The following is a 26,987-nucleotide window of genomic DNA, read 5'->3' as shown; positions in this document are numbered from 1 at the left end:
GGACAGGGAAGGTGATGGTCTACTTCCTAACTTGGATGGTATGTACATGAATATTCTTGTTTTTAATGCTTTAAACTGTACCTCTGGATTTTGTATTCTTTTACATGGATGAAGTATTTTTCAGTTTTTTTAAGTACATAGGTCTGTTGTGTGCCATGCCACAGGATTCCCAGATTTTATAAGTAGAGCTTGAGAGAAGATACTAATTTTGTAAACTTTGAGAAATGTGTCTTGAATAATAATTTCATCTCCAAAAGAGGAGGCGCCAGCTGCTATAAAATGCTAGAGCAAACTCCTTCAGGAAACATTCAATTTTAAGTGCAATTATCTTCACTTTTTAGTTTCAAATGGAGAGGTTTCTATGCATAGCTGTTTACATAAATACTCAGCTATTTACCTCTGCACATAAGGTAGAAAAGCAGGTACATGAATGAGGACAATTCAGGAACATTAAACAGGCCAGCTCAACAATGATGGAAAATTTAGGAAGAGTCTCAACTATCTCCCTCACCAGACTAATCCGCCAGTGTTTTACAAGTAATTTGTTTCTAATGGTAGAGGGCCAAAAATTTGCAGATGATTTACCTTTTTGAAAAGTGTAAATTATGGTGGGTTAAATTATAAGGAAATAAATTACATTTCATTTGCATGTCAATATGCTCCCTCGGGTGGAAGAGAAATGCCCAGAGATACATCTGGCGTGGGTACCAGCATATAACCCGTAGCCTGGCTTATCGGTGCAGCAGACTGTATTTCCCAAAAGTGGCCACTGCAGTATTTCCAGTCCACATGCTCTTCCAGAAACTTTCCACTTCCCTATCAAGAGATGGAATCTATTTCCACTCCTATTGAACCCAAGTGGCCTTTGTAACTGCTTCAATGAACAGAATGCAGGGTAGGGATGCTGTGTAATTTCCTAGGGTGGGTCATAAAAGATAAGATTGACTTTCTCTCTCTTGGGTCATGAGCTTTGAGAGCACAGAGCAGCATAAAAGTCTGGCTACCCCAAAGTTGTTGTGCTAGAGAGATTACAATGCTGGGGGAGCCCAGCTGTTTGGTCTTCCCAGCCCAGGCTCCAGACCTGTGAGCAAGCGAGCTTCAGATTATGGCCCCAGCCTCCAAGCCAACCTAGCTGATGCTGAGTGGAGCAGAGATGAACTGTCACCAGTGAGCCCTGCCCAAATTGCAGATTTGAGAGCAAAATAAATATGGTTGTTGCTGTAAGACACTAAGTTTCTTGTGCAGCATTAGATGTCTAGAACAATTGTCATATGTATGGGAAGGACATTAAGTGCAAATATCATCCTCTCATGTACTCAAAAAATAAAAGACTGAGAACCACCAACCCAACATAGTTTCTTAAAAAACAAGAAGATGATACTGTATTTCATCCAAAAGGCAGCAAGTACCACTCCTGAAAGTTAAATTTGATTTAAAATTCATTACATCTTTTGTCATTGATCAATGATGCTGATTAGTGGGTATATTTATAAACATATTAGTTGCAAAAAAAATCCTTTATATTTTTGTTTTTAATACCTTCAAAGGATCTCTGAGATGCAGGTTAACAACCTTTGCTTATAAATAAAATTTACTGCATTGCTGTATCTACCTTTCTTTTTGGTTTATTTATGTTGATATCAACAGCGTGATATCGGGTGTCCTCAAACTCAGTAGAACCAAAATGAAATCACTGAGGTCTATGTATTGCCATCTTCTATTGGATGTTAGTGGAAAGTAATAAGATTTTAAAGCCAAATAAAATCTCTGCTCACTTATTATGTGACCCTAGGCACACTACATATCTTTGCTGAGCACATCTATTGATCTGTAAAATGGAAATAATACCTATCTATCTTGCACAGTGGTTATAAAAATAAATGAGCATATATATTAAATACTTAGCATGCCTGATATGTAATAAGCCATCAATAAGTTTCCTTTTCTTGGCACCTCTGTCATTTTTTTTATTGAATGACAGGCTAAAGGACTATGAAGGCCCCTGGGTTTGCCCAGCTAAAAAAAGGCCCTCCAGAGAAAGGTTCCACTTCCTGTGAGTGTTGCTCCAACACCTGGAAGTGGGCCTCCAACCTACCCTGGAAACTTCATTAGGAGCAGCCCACTGGGACCCTCTGTTCTGCTTTGCTTTGTTTGTTGTGGTTGTTGTTTAAATGGTTAATATTTGGACAAATTTAATTCTGCATTCCAGCTACTTTTTCCTTTGTTATCATGCATCTTCAGCAGCAAAGAATTGCCATATATACTCATATACAATTTATATAAATAACACATTTTTATTTCCTCACTTAGATGTCATTGGGGGACTTTATGCCATAGAGCTGTCTGAGCTGAATTACTGACCAGTTATATGTAGGGGGCAAAAACAGGTTTTGCTCACAACCTCAAAATATGAACAAAATGAATAATTATGGGGTAAACATTACCAGCCCTCATTGTGGATATCATCTTTTAATTCAAGCTTAGCCTCTAAGTGCATGATGATGCTCCTTGGGGTGGACAAAGCACATGACCGTGAGAACCATAGGCCTGCCTCCCGCTTGCTATGTGATCTCAGGAAGTGACTCTGCAGGCTTTGGATTCTTCATCTGAGACGCTGTGGGATTAGACTAGATGACCAAAACATATGATGACTGAGAGGGGTCTCAAGACCACCTGTGTAACACTCTCACTTGACAGGTACAAAGTGAGGCCCGGAGCAACTCACTGGCCTTCCTGATGTCAGTCCTTACAGCTGATAGTACAGGGACTGGCATCCACCTGCCACTGATGCTCATTCCACGAAGCCCTGTATCTGATTCTCATGGTAATGAGGGAAGGGACGCAATATATACACCTATCCAGAGTCACTTAAAATGATTCAACAGGTCGAATATTTCTTAATTTCCAAGCTAGCTTTTGCACCAAGGAGGACTTGTTACTGTCTTGGATAACATACCATTCTCTAGACCTGGAAAACTTCTTTTTTCACTTCACATGTTCCAGAACATGGAGGGTAAATTTCTACACTGTCATTGGTGATGTCCCTCAAAAGTGGCAGGTACCCAACAGGAACTGATGAACTTCTGTGCTCTGTAACCTCCTGGTGATGGGGTCACTATTATACTATGTGCCAAATAAGTTTCAGACCAAGGCAAGGTGCAGGGCAAAAAAATCCTGGCAAGGCTAAGGGGGTTCTTTACCTATGTCCCTACCTACCTAAGTATCTCTTCCTCCTGTCTAAGGAAAAGAGAGGCTCTTTAAGGTTAACAGCTCTGACCACAGGTGACTATATTTAAGGACCCCGATTTGCCCCCAAAAAGATACTTCCATGGGTAAGGGGGAAAGTAAAGTTTCCTAGCCCAGCCGGCTCTACAAATCTGAACAAGGGGCAAAGAAGTAAAATTTTCTTATTCAAATTAACATAAATCAACCACGTTGACCCTGATTTAGATGGCCTTAATTAAGAGCTACGTAAACTGGAATTTGGACATTCGAATCCTTTGCTGAGGTAAAATAGAAAAGATAGCCAATGTGGAAAATGAAACACTGAGAAAGAGAAAAGGGGCCTATAACCAGGAAATGCACTGATGTAATGGAAATGAACCGGCACAGAGGGGGACCAGAGGAGCCCATGGAGGTGAACGTCAGTGTTGGTGAGTTTCTATCTGCTGGAAGGACAATGGGAGCAAGGGCGGAGGCAATACGCGTCCCTCAGATAGATAACTCCTTCCTTCCCAGTCAGGTTGCAACACAGCTTGAATGGAAATTTCCTTTTAAGAGTATAACTCTTTGCTTATAAAGTGAGATTCTCTCTCCATTAGACTTCTCAGACAGCTCTCCCAACCTGAGGCACGTGGAAGTGAGGGAAAGAGCTAGAGAAAAGCAGTCCTCTCTGTGCTGTCTGATATGGAAGCCACTACTAGCTGGCTGTGTTACTGAGTGCTTGAACCATGGCCAATATGACTGAGGAACTGAATTTTATTTTATCTTAAATTTTATTTAACTTTAGTTACAGTTAAATTTAAATTTAGAAATAGACACTGATTCAGTTACTGAAAAACAGATATGCATGTTTGGAGCAACTCAGGTATATAAATCCAGATTTTCAGCTGTAAATTTTAATCTAAATACAGATGTGTTTTCTGTGAAAATCTAGTGTCCAAACTGAGATGCACTGTAAATGTAAACTGTAAACTGGATTTCAAGTCTTAATATGGAAAAGAATGCAAAATCTCAATAGTGAGTTATATTAAATACTGTTAAAATGGTAATTTTTTGATATATCAGGTTAAATAAAATATATTAAAATTAATTTCACCTATTTCCTTTTACCTTTTAAAGTGGCTACTATAAAATTTAAAATGCATTTAAGGCTTATACTTGAGGTTCACATGGTATTTTAACTGAATAGCACTCTCTAGATTCTACAGGTCTAGATAAGAATATCACTTTTTTAAAAAAAGAACATTATAGGTAGTATATATTTTGGCTTCTTTGTAAAAAGCAAACTAGAGAAAGGTTATTCCATCGGAGGAGTCCAAATGCAGTCTTTCTAGTTATACTCTTCCAATAAATTAAAATTTGGCACTTGGTTTACAGATTTGTCTCAGATCAGTTAATTGTGTAAACCACCCAACATCAATTCTAAAGTGAAAATGATACTGAAGTTCCAGACCAAAGAAACTGACCAAAGGAATGGGCCCTGAGACAGAGCACAGTGACCCCTAATCTGGGTCTTGTGGCATCCTTTGTATTTATGTATCACTAGAATTCAAATATTTGAGAATAAATATCCATGTTCTGGTAGTCTTCTTTTACATGACCCAAAAAAGAAACCACATATAAAGAAACAATTACATATATCCCCAATGTATATAAATATAAAAATATGTATATGTTCTAAAGAAGAAACAATTTTAAGTAACTTGTGAATGTGAATGGCAAATGATAATAAAGTGATATATACTTAGTATGTACAAGTAAAACTTTATCAGTTAAAGAAAGTTCCTCTTAAGACTGTAACCTGAAAATTAGAAAACCTTTGGCCTAAATTACTGAAAAACAAACTAAATCTGTCATTATCATCACAGGTACCCAGGGACCTGATACCACCCCCAGAAATTACATTCAGTGAGGGCAGCATCTGAGCCCACAGTCTTCCAGAGAAGCAAGAGTTAGCTGTCACCTCCATTTTAAGAGCTTGGTAATCAATTAATAAGAGAGAAGTTAAATAGCATGTTCAAGGTTTAACATTTGCTAACAGCTGCTTATTTCTGCTTGGGCCCTGAGCTGTCATTCTGCAAGCTGCCACCAGACGCGTAAGGTGCTTATTAATGGGGCAGTGAGCCCAGCTCAGAGGGTCTCTTTAAGGTTTGATACTGGCAGCACACAATTTTATCAACTGTGCATTTTTTCCTATTAAAACAGAACTCGATAAATGCAGCAGTATAATTCACTAACAAATCTTTAATCACTGCCTTTGTTTTAGGAATTGAAGACATAATTTAGTACATATTTACATAAATAAAAAATACCCACCTTCAAATTAAGTATCTTTTCCCACTAAATGTCATATTTTAAGTCTCCATCTAATTTCAACCTGGGTTTATTCCAGAGTCTAACTGAAATTCTCCATGACTTAATTCTGGACTGTAATTTCATCAACAAGTGTAAGGTCTTCAGAATGGCATGAGAGTTCATCACGTAACTTTTCTGAAAACCTATTCTTTCTTCTCCCCGTTTCAGCTTCAGAAAGGCTTTAAAGGGCATTTAGGATTTCATCTGCTGAGTCCCTTCCTCCCTTCAGAGAATGCACTGTCCTTAAGCCTTTCCCATGCCCTTACCCTGAGAGAGAACCTTGGGTTTCGCTCTTCCGCCCCAGGCTTACCTCGGCTCCACCGCCCATTATGGGCTTCCATTGCCAAGCAGAAAGAACCACGGATATGCCGCCTTGCTCTCTCCACTCTGTGGTCTTGTTCCAATCAGGGAAACATTCCTATGGCAACCAACATGCACCACCATCTCACTCCCCTTCCCTGAAAGTTCCCTATTTGCAAGGCAGACATTTGGCAAGGACACTGAATTACTTTAACTTGCCTAGCAACTACTAACCTGTTCCAGCCCCTTGAAAGGGGCTTAGCTTTTTTCTCTTTATCTTTTAAAACACACTCAGGGGCCAGCTGGCTGAAAAAAGGGGCAGCTGCCAAGTCAGGCTCCCAGGGCACTGCCGTGTAGCATGCACAGCTATTGGGCAAACTGAAGACTCTTCTTGCCCCAAGATAATAAAAATGTCCCTGGGTTCAAGGCAATGACCCAAGAGTAGACAGCTCTAAGGGACTGACTCTGGGCTAACTCTGGGCAAATTCCAATTCCTAGAGAACCTCAGATCTCACTCACCCTAGCCTATAGAAGAGTCAAATTACCAGTATATCTGCCTTTGTATTATTAGCTTTTTTAAGCCAGCAGGTTTTTCCCCAATTAGGTATATATACCCTGTAACTAATATAAGGAGTCTCTGAAACCATCCACAGGTCTTCTGGAGAGTGAGAAACTGGGGAAGCAGAAATAGCAGCTCACATAAATTCTTTACAAACCTTGCACTTTTAATGGGTTGGACATAGTCAACCTATAAAATTTTATGAGAAATTAAGAAATAATATTAGAGCCATGTAAGTTAAAATTAAAAATGTGAAAACACATTCTGCAATACTCAGAAAACAAATACCTCTTCCTAATGCTTGAGTTGGTTTTTGGGGGGGAGGACGGAGGTGGAGGAAGCAGAGAAATAACTACTGCTGCTAAATTAGAAATCACAAGCCTCAGAAGCCCCGTACACATCAAATAATTAAGAAACAATAAACTGGATCCAAGAACTGGAAATGATGTTTAATCAAATAAAAATACAGAAAACTGCAAATGTGTCTTTTGAGGCACATTACTTAAAAGGCAGGGAGGGGAGCTGATGAGGAATTTCCCTCAGTCTTTTTTAACTCCGTAGCAAGAAAATGGGAACCATGGTATAAAATTAAATTTTTTCAACTTCCAAAGATGAGAAAGAACCCTCCATTTTTAAAAGCATTAAAGTTCACTGCCTCATTATTTCCAGCCTCTCAAATATTTCTACTTTTTTTTACAAACTCAAGAGAAAACATTTCCCTTGGTATTCATTATGAAAGCCAGGATTCTCTTGACATTGCCATTTTAACTGCCTATTGTTCCCCTAACTCCAGGAAATCTCGGGAAGCCAGACATAATGACTGTTGTGACGGTTTTCAGTAGCAAGAAGTGAAGTTTCCTGTCAAAAGAAGTGCTCTCTCCATTTCCATCGTATGTAAAACAAGATGACTCCCGGTGCACCTTCACAGACAGGAGATTCTCCGAGACCCCGAAAATGTACTGTAAGGGGAGGAAGGATGAATCAAAATGACAGATAAACTTGTGGGGGTTTTTCTCTTTTAGTCATAGGAAACTACGTGATTTATTCTGCAACTAGTACTGATTCTTTGTTCAAAGAAATGGCTTTTCACTCTAGAGCTGTAAAGGGCAGATTCCAGATATTAAGCCAACAAAGGAGCAGAAAGAAAAGTTGAGAGTTGGTGCTTATTGGAAATATTCTGCATCTTAGACCAAATGGGATGTGACGTGTGCTACATTTATAATGCTCTTCCAATAACTGCTTCAAGTCACCAAGATCCCAAATCTCCCAGAATGCCTGAGAGGCTCGAGTCTTCAGTGGAGATTGACCGGCCAGATGAGCAGAAAGAAGGCAGGGTGTTTCTGGAGGAAGAGTCATGGAGCAGGATTCAGAAGCCCTAGGTTCAAGTACTGTACAACCCTTAACCTGTGGAGCCATCGAAGGCAAAGGCTCACCTTCATTTGCCTCACTTCTCCCACGTAAACAAATGGACGTGGATGTGTCAGACAAGCAAGGGAACGTATGGAAACAATTGAAGAAAAAAAAAGGCCTTACTATTAAAAAGAGTAAGAGTTTGCCTTTGTGAAATTATCTTGTGCAAATATATTCCTGTGTGACTCAGTTTCCTTAACTGTGAAACAAAAACAATAACAACACTCACTCCATGGCTACTGTGAGGATTAAATAAGAGAATATATGAAATGTTCTTGGAAGAGTGTCTGGCACGGACAGAGCAATCGCTAAAAAATATTAATTATTACTTTTAGTACAAAAGCTACTTTATTTACTGAGAACTGTGGACACCTACTCATAAAGAATCCCTAGATGTTACACAGTTGTAGCATAAAGTGAAAAACAAGAGACAGGAACATAAAGCAGGGATCAGCTACGCCCATAGCACCTACCTTGTTGTAACTAGTGACCCAATCAGGCACAAAGTAATAACCACAGAGGGTGCCTGGGATAGGACTTGGACCAAGCACACAGCTACTCTGAGTACAGTGAAAGGGAAAAGGCTGTATCAACTGCTCTGCTAAAAGTTGAGTGGCTGTACATTAAATAGGGCATGCACTAAATAGTGGCAAGAACTTTATCTCTTCTCTATACCTGGCTGGTTCCATAGGTTTCCCCAAAATATTTGAAAGATAGGCAGGTGGATGGATGGACAGGATGAACACAGGTAGTGCTTTCAATACAATCCTCTTGCAGAATTCCTATCATAGTACAGCCTGCTTGATATTAAAAGACAGTATATATGAAAGACAAGGGACAATCCCAAAAATGTATGTACTCTCATACCTTCATTCGTTAAGTATTTAATCAATGTTCACTATAGGTCAAACATAGTACAGAAATTTTATGAATAAAGGTTTATGCAGTTACAGAAACCTAACCAAGTTTTTAGGGGAAGCAGTTGGACACTAACTTGGACTGGAATCTTGTATTAGTGGAGATAATTAATTACCTCCTTCCCTAGTTGGCTTCTTACAGGCACATCTTCTCTGCATCTGAACCGTAGAGATGCCATCTAAGTGTCAAGACATTTTTAATCTTAAGAAACCAAGGGAAAATGAAGTCTTGTTCAAATGATGTAATTGTACCAGATGGTATCCAAGGGATGTAAGGATGTAATTAATTACAATAATACCTTACAACAAATTCATACTGATGGAAGAAAGATATGTGTGACAATATTGAATTATGGACATGCTCTAAAGAAGTGGAATTTTATTAAAATAATTAAAATTAAATGCTAATAAAATATTACCAAGTAGAAATTCTCATAAGACTACTTAATGACTAGAATCACTCATAATCAGTACGTAGTTAGGATGCAAATAGATGCATCTCAAGCAGGTTGATATGTTTCCTAGCAAACATTTACACTATTCATCTGCTCTGTGGGCCCTTTTTTCTTTTCTTTTCTTCTTTTAATATATCTTTATTGATTTCAGAGAGATAGAAACATCAATGATGAAAGTCATTGATTGGCTGCCTCCTGCACGCGCCCGACTGGGGATCCAGCCCGCAACCCGGGCATGTGCCCTGACCAGGAATTGAACTGGGATCTCCTGGATCCTAGGTTGATGCTCAATCTCTGGGCCACACCCAGCAGGGCGTGGGTCCTTTCTTCACAGATAAAACAAAGTAAACATCAGGTTTACCCTAAGGAAATTATTAAGGACCATAAATTAATGGGGTACCAATGGGTGGCATTGCTGAAGAGAAATCCAAGGCTCTGTCAGATGGCTGTAGCCAATTACATCTGACTTTATTTTTAAGTTATACTCCACTGTTCATGCGCATTATCACAAGAGGCTCTGTCACTGCATGCAAAGCAGAAAAGAACTGCTGAATGAAACCCATGTGCTGAATGGAGCAGTAGAGTAGGTGGAGTGGAGTAACTACTTTTCCCTCCCCCGCCTTCCTTTTCTATGTTATTTTCTCTCTTCCCTCTTATCTGGTATTCTGGGATACACTCTCACAGCTTGTTCAGACTGAGGAGCCTGAGAAAGATGCACCTGACGACCTAGACTCAGGAAAAGCACACATGTGCATGCTTTTTCCAGCCTGTGCAGGATCTTCAGACCTCGGTGAATGGAGCTAGCACATTTCCAAAGCACTCCAGAAACTGCAAAGAATGACCAATGCTACCCATTTGATACAACCACCTGTGAGACAAGGAAGGCAGATATCTTCATTTTACAGACAGGTTACTGACATGATCAAGGCGACACTGTTAGAAAATACAGAGTCAGCATTGAGTTCAATCTTGTCACTCTTGGTCTGCAGAGATGTCCCCATACTCTACTGCCTCAGTACATAACAAGGTTTTTAAACATCCCTAAGATAAGTTGACAACCCCTGGCATCCGATCTATTATATCTTTTGGAAGCAGAACCCTGGGTGGAGAAGTCTTACTATAATTTCACAAGGGACATAGTAGGTTCTGGAACAGCTACTTTTCAGATGTCAAGTAAGTCTTATCCGTATTGGCTCTTGTAACTAGTGGAAAGCATGGTTTGGGGGCAATGCCCAAGGCAAATTACCTGTTGTTCTGAATCTTATTTCTCAGCAAATCTGAGATGCACATTGGGGGTAGGAGTGAGTAGTCTTATAAGAGTGAGAAGCAACAGAAAAGTATTTTGCAAACACAAAACTTAATATAAATGTTTAATTAAATTACCCCCTAAATTTTAGATGGATGTTCTCTTTCCCTTCTTTTTGGAAAGAATAAATCCATTTAAAGGCCCATGATACTCTGCATCCATAAGTAATTATTAACATGGGGGAGATTGTTTTCATTGGAGACAGCAAAAATCTGATAAAACTATAGTATCAGTTTACGTTTGGGGAAGTCTCAGGATTGGAAAGTCTTAAGAGAGTCTTGAGATTATACCATTGAGTGGTTCCCACACCTGGACAATGGGTATCAGAATCCCAAAGAGGGGCTTATACTCAGCTGGGTGTGAGAACCACTGATCAACCAACCCCCAGAGACTAGACAACCTGGTGAGTAGACAGTTGCCTGTCAAGTCCATGCTGCTCCCTCCCCCAGAAAAGCTTAATAATAAACCCTAAAGAAGTGTAGCTACCCCCTCCTGGCCAGCTGTTGGGTTTTGTGGGTTGGAGAGTTGCAAACATCACTCACTCGCTGATTACTCTAAGGAGCAGCTGGAACTGTTGAAGAGACAAAGTTGCCAGCAACAGAAGTTTTAAGGACTACATTTTGACAGCTGCAGAGATTTGCAAAATTCCTCATACCTTTGTTTTTTTCTAGGCCCAGTGCACTTAATCAAACCTCACAAATCTTCACTTAGCATTTATTATGCGCAAGGCACTGGTGCCTTCTGACTTTGGGATCAGAGTAAAACATGACAACTTAAACAGCCCCTAGATACACATACACACACACACACAGCCTATGCAGTATAAGTGAACCCGTTGAGAATATCATTAGGAAGGACCTGTGAGGTCAGCAATGATTACCATGGCAACAACAGCCAATGGCGTGCTGTCATTTTCAGTTCCAAGTGCAATGATTTGAGATCCAGGTCTCCCTTGGGAGCTTTGGCCTTTGTAAGAAGCCTAGGTAGACTTGCTGTCTTCCATTGGGAAGTTCTGCTTTTGTCTCTGGCAGAAAGGAATGCTCTCTTTACTAAAGGTGTTCACAGTCCAGATACAAAACAAGGGACAAAGGTTCAGAACTATATTGTCCCTTGTATTGTTCACTGATTTACTTGAAACTGCTCAGCTCTAGCCTATTAAACGCCATTCAGTCACTCACATGGGATGGTTTCCTAGTACAAGAGACCAAGTTCCAACCTCACTGGTTCCATTTGGGACCAACACTCAATGCCGTGATCTGTTCTTAGAGTAAACTACCAGGCTGTGAAATGGTCTGAATACACTTAAATGATCTCCAGCAGAGCAGAACAAAATGATCACTATTTGAATTAAATGCAAATAAGCCCAATACAGATATATTTTCCTTTGAACGCACTAATTCATGGTTGACACTAAGAGTGCTCAGCAAACGTTCTATGCTATGCTGAACCCAAGTCAGTTGGAAACTGACTGAATTTGACGATGTGGTACTCACCCTGAGGGGAGAGTCTTAGAATTGGAGGGCATCTTAGATATAACTTAGTACATTTTCATAGCCAGGATACAGACGAAGAGTATATGTAGAAACACCCCACTTATTTATGGAAATAAATATTTGTGTGTGTATACATGTACATATACACAGACACACACACAATATACTAGAAGAATGCACACTGAAGTTATAACTTATTATAAACAGAATTATAATTTTCTTCTCTTTTTTGTTCTGACTTATGGTTTCTAATTTTTTTCTCCTTTCAAGGGCTTGAGGTAATCATCATCCTCAGTTTATGGCACATTATCATCACTGTTCTTGCAAGATTCTCCCGGCTTTATTATTTCCCTTTGTATCCCTACTTCTCCCCCTCATCCAACCCTCAGAGAACCATTCTGATGGGCTTAACCGGTATCTCGTTTATAAGTATCTTACAAATGCATACCATTTTATGTGCATATATTTTTATTTTGGGAAACGGTTCTGTGCTGTATCTTGTTTTTCTTACTTTTTTCACTTGGCACTATGCCCTTAAGGTCCATCCATGTTGGTACATGTTCATCTAATCAATTGCTTCTAATATTGGCACAGTACTCCTTTACGCTCATTCACCAAATTTCAACTAACCATTTTCATTGTGCAGGATACCCAGGTTACCTCCAACTCCCTCTTATCACCACAATAATTCTGTGTTAATATCCACTTATGTCCTATTACGGTGTTTTAAATAGGCATATATACACACACACACACATATATATGTGTATTGAGGTACGTGTGTGTATACATATATGTAAATATATATAAAACAAAGATATTTCATACATCTCCAAGGGTGTCATGGGGTATGAGTGGCCCTAGTTTGAACAAGTATACCAAATGGCTCCCCAAAATAGTAGGTCAGCCTATGCTCCTATTTGCAATGCATGAAGGTCCCCACAGTCCCAGAAACAGTTGGCATAACTGAATTCTCTAAAATGCTATATATATCATTATATATAGCATCTTTTCCAATGCTTGATGGCCTTTTGAGTTTCCTTGTTGTAAACTACCTTTTCCAATCCTTTGCCCAAATTTTCTACAAACAGCATGCACTGCTTTAAAAACACTCTCCCGTCCTAATGAAATCAGTTGAACAAGACAAGCAATAGAGACAAGAAAAACCCACATATGAGAACAGATGACAGTTAACCCATCTTCTGAAAATGGCAGTGACTCTGTGTCAACAGCGAATTTGAGAATCACACAATAACAAGAGCGGGGACAGCAAAAACGAGTGATGCTATGTGAAATGTATCTGCTGTGGTCCCTGGCTCATAGTAGATAGTTCATTGAACACTTCTTCCCTCCCCTATTTTCTTAGATTATCACAACAAATCTGTGAGCAAGGAAAATCATGCATTATTTTTATTCCCCTTTAGTGGGTAATAAAACTGCTTGGAGGGATGCCATGAGCTGCCTGCCTCAGGAGAGAGGCAGGACAAAGGCAGGTGTGTCTATCTTCTCTAGAAGAGGAAGCCTGAAAGCAGTGAGCCCTCGATTTGCATCCCAGCTCCTCAACTTGTTAACTGGGTGGTATTAGGCAAGAAAAGCCACCTCTTTGAACCTCAATTACTCACATCCATCAAATGAAGTAATAATGACAACATTTTCCTCATGGGGTTGTAGTGAGGATTAAATAAATGATTCCCTAAAAGCCACGTAGTGTCTGGCACCTGGTAAGTGCTCAATGAGTGTTAGCTGTTGTTTTTGTTGTTGTTGTTGTTGTTGTTATTCCACTTATCTTTGGGGCATGGAGATTGTACTAAATTGGCACTGTAAACAGTATTTCATATTAATACCCTCCAATCATGTGGTTTTTAGAAATCATTTTGAAGAGTTAAAGGCCACGTAATAGCATGTGAACACTTTAAGAGTCTCATGCTCTACCGACTGAGCTAGCCGGGCACCTGCATGTGAACACTTTATATCTTAAACACTCTATTTTGTTCTAAACATTTTTTATAATGCATTTTTTTCCAATTTGGTTTTTAAAAATACCTTGAGGAGTTTTTCATTTTTCCCTCAACATTTTCTGAGGTGTTTTTCCCCAGGTCCTCACATCTCCAGTAACACATCTGAGGACTTCACTGACTAAATAAAACAAAACTGCTGGGAAATGGGCCTCCATATGGAGTAGGCCAGCACTTTTGTCTTCCTAATACCAGGATTTTTCTTATTCATATTTCTATTCATGGAAGTAAAAAAAGGATGTCTACTAAAGAAATAGAGTAACTAGGGGTAACCATGGCCTGTATACAAGTCACCCTTGTTTTTTCAGCTTTAAAAATAAAACTAAATGGAAGTGACAGACAGGGGAATCAAATAAAGCAGGTGTGACAAACACCAGGGTTCAGGGAGCAACAGCAAAAAAAATGAGGGCTGCCTGGATTCTTAAGTGGTCAGAACTCACTGAATTACAGAAATCAATACTATGGTGCGAAGAGAACAGCCTGGAGCCCTAGTGCTTATGTCCTGGTTCTATTATAACTAGCCTGGATCTCCTGCTACTACTGCTTCTGTAGGCTTGAGTCCATATTTATTGTAAGATGAGGCATGAAACAAAATATCCTCTCTATATTTCCTTCCAGTCCTAAATCCTAGAGCCTTATAGTTTATTCCTCTATCTAGATTTTTAAAAACTCCTACATGTTGCCCTAGCCAGTTTGGCTTAGTGGTTAGAATGTTGTCCTGAGGACTGAAGGGTCCTAGGTTCAATTCCCGCCCGGGGCACATACCTTGGTTACAGGCTCGATCCCGGCCCGGGTCAGGGCGCGTGCAGGAGGCAACCGATCGATAATGTCTCTTTCACATTGATGTTTCTCTCTCTCTCTCCCCTTTCCTCTCTCTCTGAAAATCAATGGAAAAAAATATCCTCGGGAGAGGATTAAGAAAAACACATTCCTCCGTGTTTGTATGCATACCTCCTACCTGAGCAATTACATTAGTGATGCAATGTTCATCTCTGTAATTCAAATGCACACACGAGAATCCAGCTGCCATGTCTAATTGGAAGATAAGGATTCAACCTGTAGAAAATAACCAGGTGTTCCTTCCTTCAAGGACATCATTTTGACTATGCTTTTCCCAGCCATGGCTTGTCTGCAAATGTAGGCTCAAAGATGTGGAGCTACTTCTTTCTCCATGTAGATTTCCTCCTCTTTACCAAGGGGGACCTAAAAAGGGTAAAATACCCAAAGAACCCCAAAATTAACCATCACAAATATTCTGCATGCAGGATTGCTGAGAAGTGTCAAGTACACACAGCCATATCCTAAAGTCAACAAATGAGACCCTGGGAACTTCCCTGAGACCCACAACAAATGAGTATATATACTTCACCAAACAACACAGAACTACTTCAACAGGTACCTCCTAGGACTATCAGTCAAGAAAAATATTCAGGGAGACCAGGCTCAGCTCAAAGGTAGGAGTGGGGTGCGATGGGGTGAGAACATGTCATCCTGACAAGGCCATTTTGATACATGGAAGATTTTTATGGGGCCTAAAAAAAAGAATTAACATTTGTTTTGTGAACTTGGAAGGGGGATTTTACTCATTACTTTATATTTTTAAATATCATCTGAAATATTATAAAATAAAAGAAATGAATATATGTAAAAGAGCCATCCTCGCCTTGGCCTGGTGGCTCAGTTGTTTGGAGCAGTGTCCCGTACACCAAAGGGTTGTCGGCTCAACTCCCGGTCAGGGCACATACCTGAGTTTTGGGTTCAATCCCCGGTCAGGGGCATATGGGAGGCAACAAATCAATGTTTCTCACATAGATGTTTTTTCTTTCTAAAATCAATAAACATACCTTTGAGTGAGGACAAAAAAAGGAGCCATCCTCCTTGGTACCCTACTCTCCCAGATGGCAATCAAATACGATAAAACAAGGGGAGGGAAGAGTCCTCCGAGAACTGACTTGTACAGTCAGTGAGGCTACAATGCTTGTTTTGAAAAGACAAATTTGTTTCAATGCAATTAATATATTAGGAAACAATCTGAGCATAGCGCAAATTTCATATCTGCTTATGAGCAATTTCATCCACGAGAAACACTAGACAACTGCAGAACATCCAACGCAGCTGAACCAAAGGGTATGCACATCTGTGCACGTAACTCCAGAGTCATTTTGTTCCTGCGGATACCTATGAGCACCTGACCCCCCTTCTTATCACCATTCCTTCTGCAACCCAGCTCCTTGTTTCACTACAGCCTCCAACAGCAGATGCTAGCATTTTTGTTTTTCGTTTTCCCCCGCAGTGGACAGAGCTGTTTTATTTCGGAAAGGAAAGAAAACAGAACAGAACCCCACTACATTGCTATTAACGTGGATAAAGCATATAAACTCAGCGCAGACACTCTCTCAAAGCCCTCAGGGCTGTTCCTACTTTCTAACAGAGTGAATATGTCCATACAGACCTGCCAACTGTCTTCCACCAGCACTAAATGAAGCCCTAATCTCCTTCATGGAGAGGCACTGGGGAGAACGGGAGGAGGGAAGGGCAGCAAAGGCAGTTTCAGCTCCATCTACTAATGGCAGTCAAGGGCATGGCTGAAACCTAGGATAAGTCTATGGCTACCAAAGAAACACATTTTCTTAGACTTAATATGAGGTATAGAGGAAAGGCTGCTCATGTATGGATGACTAATGTGTGTACACATGGTTCACTGTACCTGGGGGTATCGTGTAATCCCTGCCTTGTTCTTAAACTGCTTTAGGGCAACTCCCAAAGATGCATATTATACAGCATGATAAAAAATACATGCAAAATAATAAAAATAAAACAAAGGAGCATCTGTGTGTGTATATATATTCATACATAAATGAATCCACACATATGTATAAGTAAGTCATAATTCAAACCCTAATTAAAGAGAATCTTTATAATCTTGGCTACATAAAATTGAGGAAAAAGAGTAGTGAAAACCCTCAAAATGGAACCCGGGAGGAAGAGACTCAGGTGAAAGAAAATCAGGCTCTGGAGCCAGTCTTGGGTGGAAATATCAGTTCTGCCATTTACTTTCTGAGCATGTAATTTAAACTTTGAGTTTTAATTCCTCACAGGTAAAAGTGAGAATTGTCCCCACCTGAAAGTGTCATTTTCAAGATTAAATGACAGTGTTCCTCAGGTCACAGGAGATCACAAATTCTGCCCTAAATCTCTGGTTTTATACTGTGTTCAGAAATTCAGAGTGGTTGGGCATCCCAGAGTTCAGACAGTCTCAGTTGTCTGGGACATTATGGATCTGAAAGAAAGGATACGAGCACACATCCATGACCCCCAAACCCTGGGAACAGTGGGTCAGAGCCAAGCCGGCTCAAAGGACTAAAAGGACTGAGAAATCAGAGGGACTGTAGCCTGATTTCAGATGGCTCCCGGTTGGGAGAACCCTTAGGACAGAGGTTCTCAAAATGTTGTGCCTCATTCACATTGCCTGGGAACTTGTTAGAAATGCAAATTATTGGGCTTTATCTCATACTCACTGAATGAAAAAAACTGAGGGTGGGCCACAACAACTGGATTTTAACAAACCCTTCAGAAGATTCAGATACACACCAAAGTTTAAGAACCACAGCCTCAGGAGACAGAGTTTTGTTCCAGTAGGTTTGAGAGTTTCTGTCTCAAGTTAGAGTTTTAAAAAGGTCTGAGAGAATCCCACATCCCTCTGCCCCTGTTCTGTAACTCAGCAAGGAGTACACACCACCCTCTGGCTATGGGAGAGCAGGATACTGGTCACCCAGCAACACTTGCCACCTCCTCAGACAATTAGAGGTACGGTCAAATCCTGATCCAACCTGAAATGTCACAAACAGCTGATTGAATGGCACTGGAGGGCTTGTGGGCAGAAAGCAATGGAGCATGTAATCCTCTCAGAATGAAAGGAGCATAGAAAAAATAATAAGCTATTGGCATGTGTAAATAGGGTCCACAGTGGAAGGACTGAGGTAGAAATACTTCCTTTCACATACCCAGCACCAACTACTTATTTCTGTTGTCATCCCATCTGCCCAGTGTCTTAAGTTGTGGTTGCACACTCACCAGGGCCAGCTGCTAGACCTAGGGACCACCTTCACTACCTCCACTCCCCACACTCAAATCAACTCCAGAATCACGAGAGTTTGATTTTATGTAGCTCTTACAATATCTAGGCCCCTCAATTGTCTTCCTTTTCATTTCTCCCCCTGCTCATCTGATTGCATTTTCCCCAATCCCCTAAAGAATGGGTGAGCAGGAAGAGGAGGGGAAAAAAGCAGGCAGAACAGGCTTGGGGGAGAAGCCCTGCAAGCACAGCTGAAGCTAAGATCCAGGATCTGTGGTTAATCAGTGGACTTCAGTTATCCTGTAGGGTTCTGTCAGGGTCCCTGCCTCCACTTACCAGTCCTGAAAAGAACACCTATAATGGCTACACATCCCAAGCGTCCTATTCAATACTAATGTTGTACCAGAACTACGATCAGTCTGATTAGTAGGCAGGAGGCTGCACGTCCTGCACAGTATTAAAAAGATGCTGTAAATCATAACACTTGATTAAAATTGCAATTATTAAACAGAATATACAACACACTGAACAGTGTCTATGGCCCAGACTCGCTTGCCTATTCGTGCCTTATTAACACGAGCCATGGTAGGCGGCCTTTTCAATTCTCCGCACCATAAACTTTATGAGCTTTAGAAATTAATTCTTATAATTACAAAGGAATACTCATGTTACACAGAAAACTCAGCAAATGGATATCCACTGCATCTAACAACAGTGTATAAAGTTTCCAAGCAACATTTTTGGTTATAATATTTGTCTTACTCCCTTTAGAAACAGTCAGCTTATCCCTCTATACTCTCCCCAGAGATACATAGTAATTGAATTTTGATGGAGAGATTCCATAAAAGGAATCAAGAGTCATGGAATGCTATAGTTAGAAGGAAGCTTGGGAATCATCTCATCCAACTCTCCCTCATTTTATGGGCAAGGAAATTGAGACCCAGGGGGATTCAACATCTGCCCAAGACCACACTAGTCAGTGGTACAGGCAGAACTGGCACTTTCATCTCTGAACTCTCCAGTCTACTGGTCTTTCCATGGCATCGTTTGGCCTCTGTGCTTGAGGCAGAACCAACCATGGCCCGGCTGGGCTTGGATCAGTGGTTGAGCGTCAACCCAGGATCCAAGAGATTGTGGTTCGATTCCGGGTCAGAGCACGTGCCTGGGTTGCAGGCTCCATCCCCAGTGGTGGGCATGCAGGAGGCAGCCGATCAAAGACTCTCTCATCATTGATGTTTCTCTCTCTCTCCCTCTCCCTACCTCTCTCTGAAATCAATAAAAAACATATCTAAAAAAACACCAACGATGGATGAAGTCTCTGAAGTCGCCTACACAACCAACTGCACATGGTACAGAAGGTCACCTTCAGAGACAAGTTCTCCATAGGAGATCTATTAGCCCTTGTTACAATGTTCATGCAAAATCCTCAGATGTGGGGTCACTTTAGGCCACATCTTCTAAAACTAGATTTCACTTCACTTAAAAGGGAAGCATTCACTCCACCAATATCACTCTCCTGAGAGGGTTGTAGCTTAAAGGTCGTGGCTGTTCACTGACAGAGTTTAGGTAGAGGGCTTCCAAGCCCGTAAAGTCTCAAAGAGGCAGGACGTGTCACCTGACCCTTCCTACGCATCCTGGTGAATCACAACCAACCACTCTTAACTGCTTGCTATGAGCTGATGTCAAGATTTTGCTGGCAATTAAATCCCTTTCACAATGTGACTCCACCAGAAGGCCAGAGAATAGAGGCTTCAGAGCAGAGTTTTCCTGCCACACACTTTCCCCTATGCTTGTGTTGGGCTGAAATCTAATCATCACCTGCTTTCACACCATGTACACTTGCTGCTGGTGGTAACACACCGATGTGCCTCTAGCACATTCTTCGGACACGCCGTGCTGTCTTTCAGGGGTCCATGCTAGCCTTGTAGGAGTGCTAGAAGCATGAGGCGCTCTACTAATTAGAAATATAAAAATAAAGTATGATTCCTAGGGTTGCAAAAAGAGTCAGACACAGATCTTAAGATTTTCAGACTCAAAATAAAACAAGACAGATGTATTTGGAGAGCATTTAATCCCTTAGCGACTGCTTTGCAGGTCCAAATGGCATGGAATGCAGTTAATTTGTAAATACTCCATATGCAAGAGACTCTCCAATAATAGTCTATTTTTCCAAGCACTCTCCTGCTCAAAGCCCTTCAGTGTCTCTCTTATGCTTACAGAATAAAAAATTAGGTGCTTAGACTCTAGAGCAATTTTTTACACCGCCATTTAAATAAGATTAATTACTCACTCTTTTAAAACCCATGCTGTATTAGTTACCTATTACTGAGAAACAAAGTTAGCCTAAAATTGAGCGGCTTAAAACAACAATAAACATCTCACACAGTTTCTGTGGGTCAGGAGTCTGAGAGCAGCTTAACTGGAGGATTCTAGCTCAGAGGCTCCCTTGGGCTTGCAGTCATGATGTTGTCCAAGGCTGCAGTCACCTGAAGGCTTGACTGGTACTGCAGGATCTGCTGCCAAGAGAGTTTTCATGTGACCTTGTCACATGGCTTGCCCAAAAGAAAAGCTCATCTTAGGACATGGCAGCTGCTTCTCCTCAGAGCGAAAGACAGCAACACCAACTGCAAACCACAAGGTCTGCTTTGACCTAGTCTCGGAACCACACAACACTATTTCTGCAATATCATGATGTTTTTTATATACAAGGCTCTTTTCACTGCCCACTATATCTAAGAGCAAATATTGGAGACAACTTGAAATTTCCAAAATAATGGATATTTCATATATGTACATGTGGCAATGAAGAAACGTTCTTAATCTAGGTAAAAAACCCAAGATTTCTATTTTCAAATTCAAAAGTTATACACACAACTAGGTATAGATGTCTAGATATAAACATACACAAAACAAAGCTTGAAAGGCCAGTCATGGTGATTAATCATGATTATGATGAACAACAATGACGTTTATGATGCGGAGTTACAGGTTTTTTCTTTTCTTTTCTGTGCTTGCCTATATTTTCTGTATTTTCTACAATTGACATTAGTTCTCTAATCAGAAGAATATTAGGAAAAAAATTACTTCCAGGTTTCAGATTTGACAGTGGAATCTAAGTACTAATGCTTATTTAAAGGTGTTTTGTTTGTTTGTTTTTAAAAAAAATATATCTTTATTGACTTCAGAAAGAGGAAGGGAGAGGGAGAGAGAGAGATAGAAACATCAATGATGAGAGTCATTGATCGGCTACAGCCCGCAACCCGGGCATGTGCCCTGACCAGGAATCAAACTCCAATCGCCTGGATCCCAGGTCAATGCTCAACCACTGAGCCATGCCCGGCTAGGGTAAAGTTTTAAAGTGTACATTTTTAGGGGTACCGAGGAAGTCCTAACTCTTCATTATTTTATTGCCTTAGATCATGTATCGTGTTGGTAAATATCTATTCAGGCTTAAGAATTCTCCTTTTGTTTTGTTTTTTTTTTCAATCCATCCTCACAAATAGCCCTTCTCTGTCCCTGATTTACTTGGTCTCCCAAACTGAAACCAGAAGACTGAAGGGAGACACCGAAAGCCAACACCCCCACATCTGGCATCCGGCTGCCAGCTCTCCATAAAGTCATGGAGGAGTTAACTGCCGCATCCACACACAATAATGGATAGGATGAGGCACACCTCTCTACTAATAGAGCGAGTCCTGAAAACTATAACAGGATACCACATTTCTGTCTCTCTGGATAATAACCTCAATGATACTAGACTACACATGAATTCTACATAGGAGTCTAACATTCGGATAGCAGTAAAGTAACAAAATAGGTCACAGATATTAATACAGCAACAGATAATTGTAAAGCACCCTCAGTGCCACCTGTATGCATATGTGATTACTAGATAGACAGAAAGGCAAAGCGATGAGAACTGGACATGAAAATATATTTTCATTTTATAATTAGAATATAGTAAATTTATAAGGCTGTTTATAATTTACAAAGTAGCTTCACATATATTTATTAGTTCATTTAGCTCTTATGATGAAGGTATCATGCCATTTTATAGATTAAAAAAGCTCTACTAAATATACGGTGTTTTCTAATTTTATCCTTTAAAAGGCCACAGTGTTATTTTTCTAATTCTTTCAAAATGGACAGATTGAGGGGTGAGAGGGTTACAAATATGCAGAGTCTGCATCTGGAAATCAATTCAGAGGCTTGGTAAAAGCACCCAGGCTGGGATACTATCAACAACTCCTCTGTGCCTATACTTAGAGCGCAGACCCACAATAAAAGCTTTCTGGAATCACCACAGGAAGAACATTAAGACATTAACAAAAATGGTTATGTTTTCACCATCAGCAGTCTAATCCATGAGAAATCTACTTCTTTTACTTTGTGTCTACTCCTTAAATCTGAAGTATACTTGGAATGCATTAACCACAGAACACTCTTGAGGTTTTTCTTTGACTAAAAGACATTTAAATTGATTCTTTAAATACCAAACACCACAGATGCAGAGAGCTATTAACCTAGAGTGATTGCTTTTCTAAACACACTGCATTCTGGAGACAGATCAAAGGCTGTATCTTGCTGCCACAAGGACCCATGGTCATGGCCTCTACACGACTTCAATAACATTGTTTAGAACAGTTAATTAAACCAAGCTTTAGTCACCCCCACCCTCCAAGTTATATACAATGTTTCTTACATGCAGGGGTGAAAGGAAGGGGAAGGTACCTGCAGTACAAACACAGACAAATGGCATCTCCTCCACCGAGATACCTAGCTGTCTCTTCTTAGGGCCAATTGCTCAAGGTAAGTCGAATTTTGCCCTGGTTTCATAGCTGTCATATTTGCAAACCTCCTTTCTCTCATCACTAGTCACTCACTGTCAGTTCACTTGTGGTGCTCTGCTGCACACCACGTTATTTATACACACTTGGTCTCCTAGGATCTGAGAAATATAATCCATAGAAAACTGCGGTGACTGGATTAAATGAGAGACCAAATGGCCACAAAACAAGCAGGTCTTGAGAATCTGTACTGCTCTTTACCCGCTATCGTCTGCTTTGACATATGTTATAGGACATGGAGCATGGTGTGAGTGAGGCAGAGCCATCAGAACTGTATGTTCTGATAAGGTGAGGCCAGGCCGTTTAGATATAATCCAAAGAGATAAGAAAGACTGTGCTGTTCACTAGTAGAGTCATTCTAAGAGTCTCCCTCATCTCCCAGTCTCATTGGAAAATGCCACCTGCTGCATCAAGAGCGAAGGTAAGTAAACGCTGCTTCATGTGCTCCTGGAAGATACTGTGCACAAGGTTAAGAAGACTAGATTGTCTTTCTTTGGGATAACCTCTGACAGTTCCTTCTTCAGTGTAGCCTACAGATTCACAGCCAAGATGGCAAAAGTAGAATCACTGCAGCTGAATCCAAAGAAAATTCCCCCTCCCTCATCCCAGCCAAGATGCCTGACATGGAAGCGACTTCATATGCGATGAGGAGGGCTACGACCTGGAATACTTTGAAGACAGTAACTCTGAGCCAAACGTGGATTTGGAAAGTCAGCACTATAACTCCAAAGTGTTAAAGGAAGGTGGCCCACGAGCAGCGTTAAGCAGTCTCCAGAAGATTCTGGAACTTGAAGGGGAAGAGAGAGAATGGGGATTTAAAGCTCTGAGACAAATGGGTAAGATTAACTTCGAGTTGGCAAACTTTCCAGAAATGATGAACAAACAATTACTGACCTATATTCGAAGTGCAGTCAGAGGAAATTATTCTGAAAAATCCATTAATTCTATTCTTGATTATACCTCCACTTCTAAACGAATGGATTTACTGCAGGAACCCTATGAAACAACACGGGGGACTTTAAAAGATGAGAAGAATGAAGGACTGTGGCTTACGACAAATACAAAGCTTGGAAAATTGTATTTAGAGTGGGAGAAATATGGAAAGCTTCAAAAACTTTTATGCCAGTCACATCAATCCTGCCGGACTGATAGAGAAGATGGCCTGGAAAAGAGTTCACAGCTATTAGAAATATATGCTTTGGAAATTCAAATGTACATGGCACAGAAAAACAACAGAAATCTTAAAGCCCTCTTTGAACAGCCACTTCCCACCAGGTCTGCCATCCCTCCCCCACTGATCACAGGGGCCATCGGAGGGTGTGGTGTTAACATGCGCTGGAGAGAAGGTGAATTTGAAAGGCACACACTGGCTTTCTTTAAGTCTGCAAGAATTAGGATGAGTCAGGAAGTCCAAGATGAAGCACTTGCTCAAACTTTTTGGTCTCAGCAAATATGCTAGTGAAATTGGGAAAAAATCCGTTTGAATCACAGGAGGCCAAATCATACAAAAATGATCCAGAAATTCTCGCCATGACGAATTAAGTAAGTGCCTGTCAGAAAAACAACATTGCTGAGTTTGAAAAGATTCTGAAGACAAATCACAGCAGCATCGTGGATGACCCTTTCATAAGGAAACACGTGGAAGAGCTTTAGCGAAACAGCAGGACACAAGGGCTCATAAAATTAATTAAGCCTTACACAGGGATACATGGTCCTTTTATTTCTAAGGAGGTAAGCATAGATGTTGCTGATGCGGAGAGCTCGCTGGTGCAGTGCCTAGTGGATAACACTATTCATGGTCAAACTGATCAAGACAACCAACTCCTTGAATTGGACCATCAGAAGAGGGATAGTGCCTGATGTACTGCACTAGATAAATGGACCAACCAGCTAAATTCTCTCAACCACGCTAAATTCTCTCGACTGGCTTAACAGAGAACAAGCTTTTACACACATACTTAAAGCAACAGCACAGAGATGCAATTCTTAAAAGAACAGGGAATGGCAAAAAGATTACTGGTAGATGTGTCCTGAAAATTACTGGAGTTATGGCAGAAGTGCTTTTTTTGATCAACTGGTTTTTGTTTTGCTGCTGTGTTTATCCCAAGAAAAACAGCTTTAATCTCCAGAAGAAAACCAAAATGCCATGGGATTTATGTTGTATTGACATATTGCCTTAAACATACAACATCATAGTTATTTGTCACGGGCAACATGACCAGAGAAATTTTTTTGGTCATGATTTTAAATACACTGACATGCTGCTGTTGGTTAAATTTAAACATATTTTACCTGCAGAAATTCTCTCACAAATAACCCACAATAACTTGAAATGCATACCCTTTTGAACACTGCCTTTTCTCATGTATAAATTAAAATGTTTGCTGCATTTTGAAAAATGTCAATTCTCAAAAAAAAAAAGAGAAAATATTTACAAGAGAACAAAATAGCAGCTGTTGGCTTTGCCACAATTAAGTGTTCTATGGAGAATTTTTGTTTTGCATAATAAATTAAAAGTGCAATACATACAAATACAGAGGTTGAGAGTCAGTCACCTGCATGGTAGATGGAACCACCTCCTGTCCCTAGATACATACACCCACACACCTCATAAACCTCCAGGAAGAGGTCCATTATCTGAAATGTACACCATTAAAGAGTCACGCCTTTGAGTCTGGTATTAAAACACAAATTCTTTTCTGAGCAGCAACATATCAGACTATCAGTATTAAAAACCTCTCCATTAATTAATCGGAAATTATCTAGAAAGGGCCTAAGGGAGTGATGGGAAAATCAGTGTGATTCATTTATCAACCTTTACTGAGGGTCTACTACTGAACAGCATAGTACCATGTGGGGATACAGTGAAAAATTAATTCACTCATTCACTCAGTAACATCCTCCCTCGTTAGTTCATTCATTCACTCGCTCATTCTTTCATTCATTCAACATATATACCAGGAATTGGAATAGAAAATCTTCCCTCAAGGGACTACAATTCAGTAGAAGAAACAATATTTGCATCTACAAAGCAGAAATAAATACCATGAATTTAAAAAATGAGATATGTGCTATGGAAGTTAGCAGGTAGGAGAGATTAATGCTAGATGAGGGGATCAATATGGCTTCACAGGGAAGGCAATGAACCTGAGTGTTGAAGGATGGCTGGCATGTCAACATGCCAAGTGAGATAGATGGCTGAGGAAATGGCATGAAACTGCTAACCAGCTAGGGAAAGGGTCCAGCCAGCAGGAGGCAGCAGGAGTGTCCTGAGTGCCAGATGCTGGGGGAAGTGGGAGGAAGGGAAGTGAGTGATGAGGTGAAAGGGAGAGGGAATTTCAGAAACACACAGCATGTCTTGTTTTACCAACGTGCCTGGGGCCAGCCCTGCATATATTTGTGTCTCAGGCCTTACTCTTCTGAAAGTGTAATTTTGTGGATCTTGTGGAGGTTCTCTAGCCAAAGCCCTCATTTTACAGAGGGGTTTGATAAATTATCCAAGGTTACAGAGCTAATAAGCGGTTGATCCGAAGCTATAACTGAGTTGCTCTGAAATGAATGAAGCTAGTCTCCTTTCCATTTGTACCAAGGGTTATCAACTTGGCCAACAGTGTTGTGTGTGTATACGCAAGGGTGGGAGGAGGGAGAGAAAATGACTGAGGTCAATCAGGAGGGACACGGGTTAAGAGAGGGGTAAGAAACACAGACCTGCATATTTCACATCATGAGAGAGGTTTCTTCTGGAAACAAGGACTGAACTGGGAACCTGGGCTGCAATATTTGCCATCTACACAATAGCTGGTCTATGATACAACTCAAGCTTCTAATTAATACCGTCTTAGCTACTCAGGTTCCTGCTTCACGCCTCAACGTCCCTCCATGTCATTACTCTTGCCATAAGTGCAAATGACAGGTTCATGGACAGCCAAGAATTGACTTCTCAGCAGCATAAAATGGAACCAGCCTGAAAGCAGTCACAACCATCCACCACTTGAATTGACAATGAATTGACAGCATCTCTATCATGGCCAGA

General features: G+C 40.5%; 1 protein-coding gene and 1 pseudogene across 2 annotated transcripts in view; one reads left to right on the top strand and one right to left on the bottom strand.

The window, feature by feature from the left end:
• The window catches only part of TMEM108 (transmembrane protein 108), a 206,721-nt gene that overhangs the window by 136,351 nt on the left and 43,383 nt on the right, over positions 1–26,987 (bottom strand). The window lies entirely within an intron of this gene.
• Positions 23,190–24,886, top strand: LOC107546059 (COP9 signalosome complex subunit 2 pseudogene; annotated as a pseudogene).

The sequence above is a fragment of the Miniopterus natalensis genome, chromosome 15 (genome assembly GCF_054644295.1).
Source record: "Miniopterus natalensis isolate mMinNat1 chromosome 15, mMinNat1.hap1, whole genome shotgun sequence".
In the NCBI taxonomy this organism is placed as follows: domain Eukaryota; kingdom Metazoa; phylum Chordata; class Mammalia; order Chiroptera; family Miniopteridae; genus Miniopterus; species Miniopterus natalensis.
The sequence above is the reverse complement of the archived record's forward strand: the minus strand, read 5'-3'. Positions and strand labels throughout refer to the sequence as shown.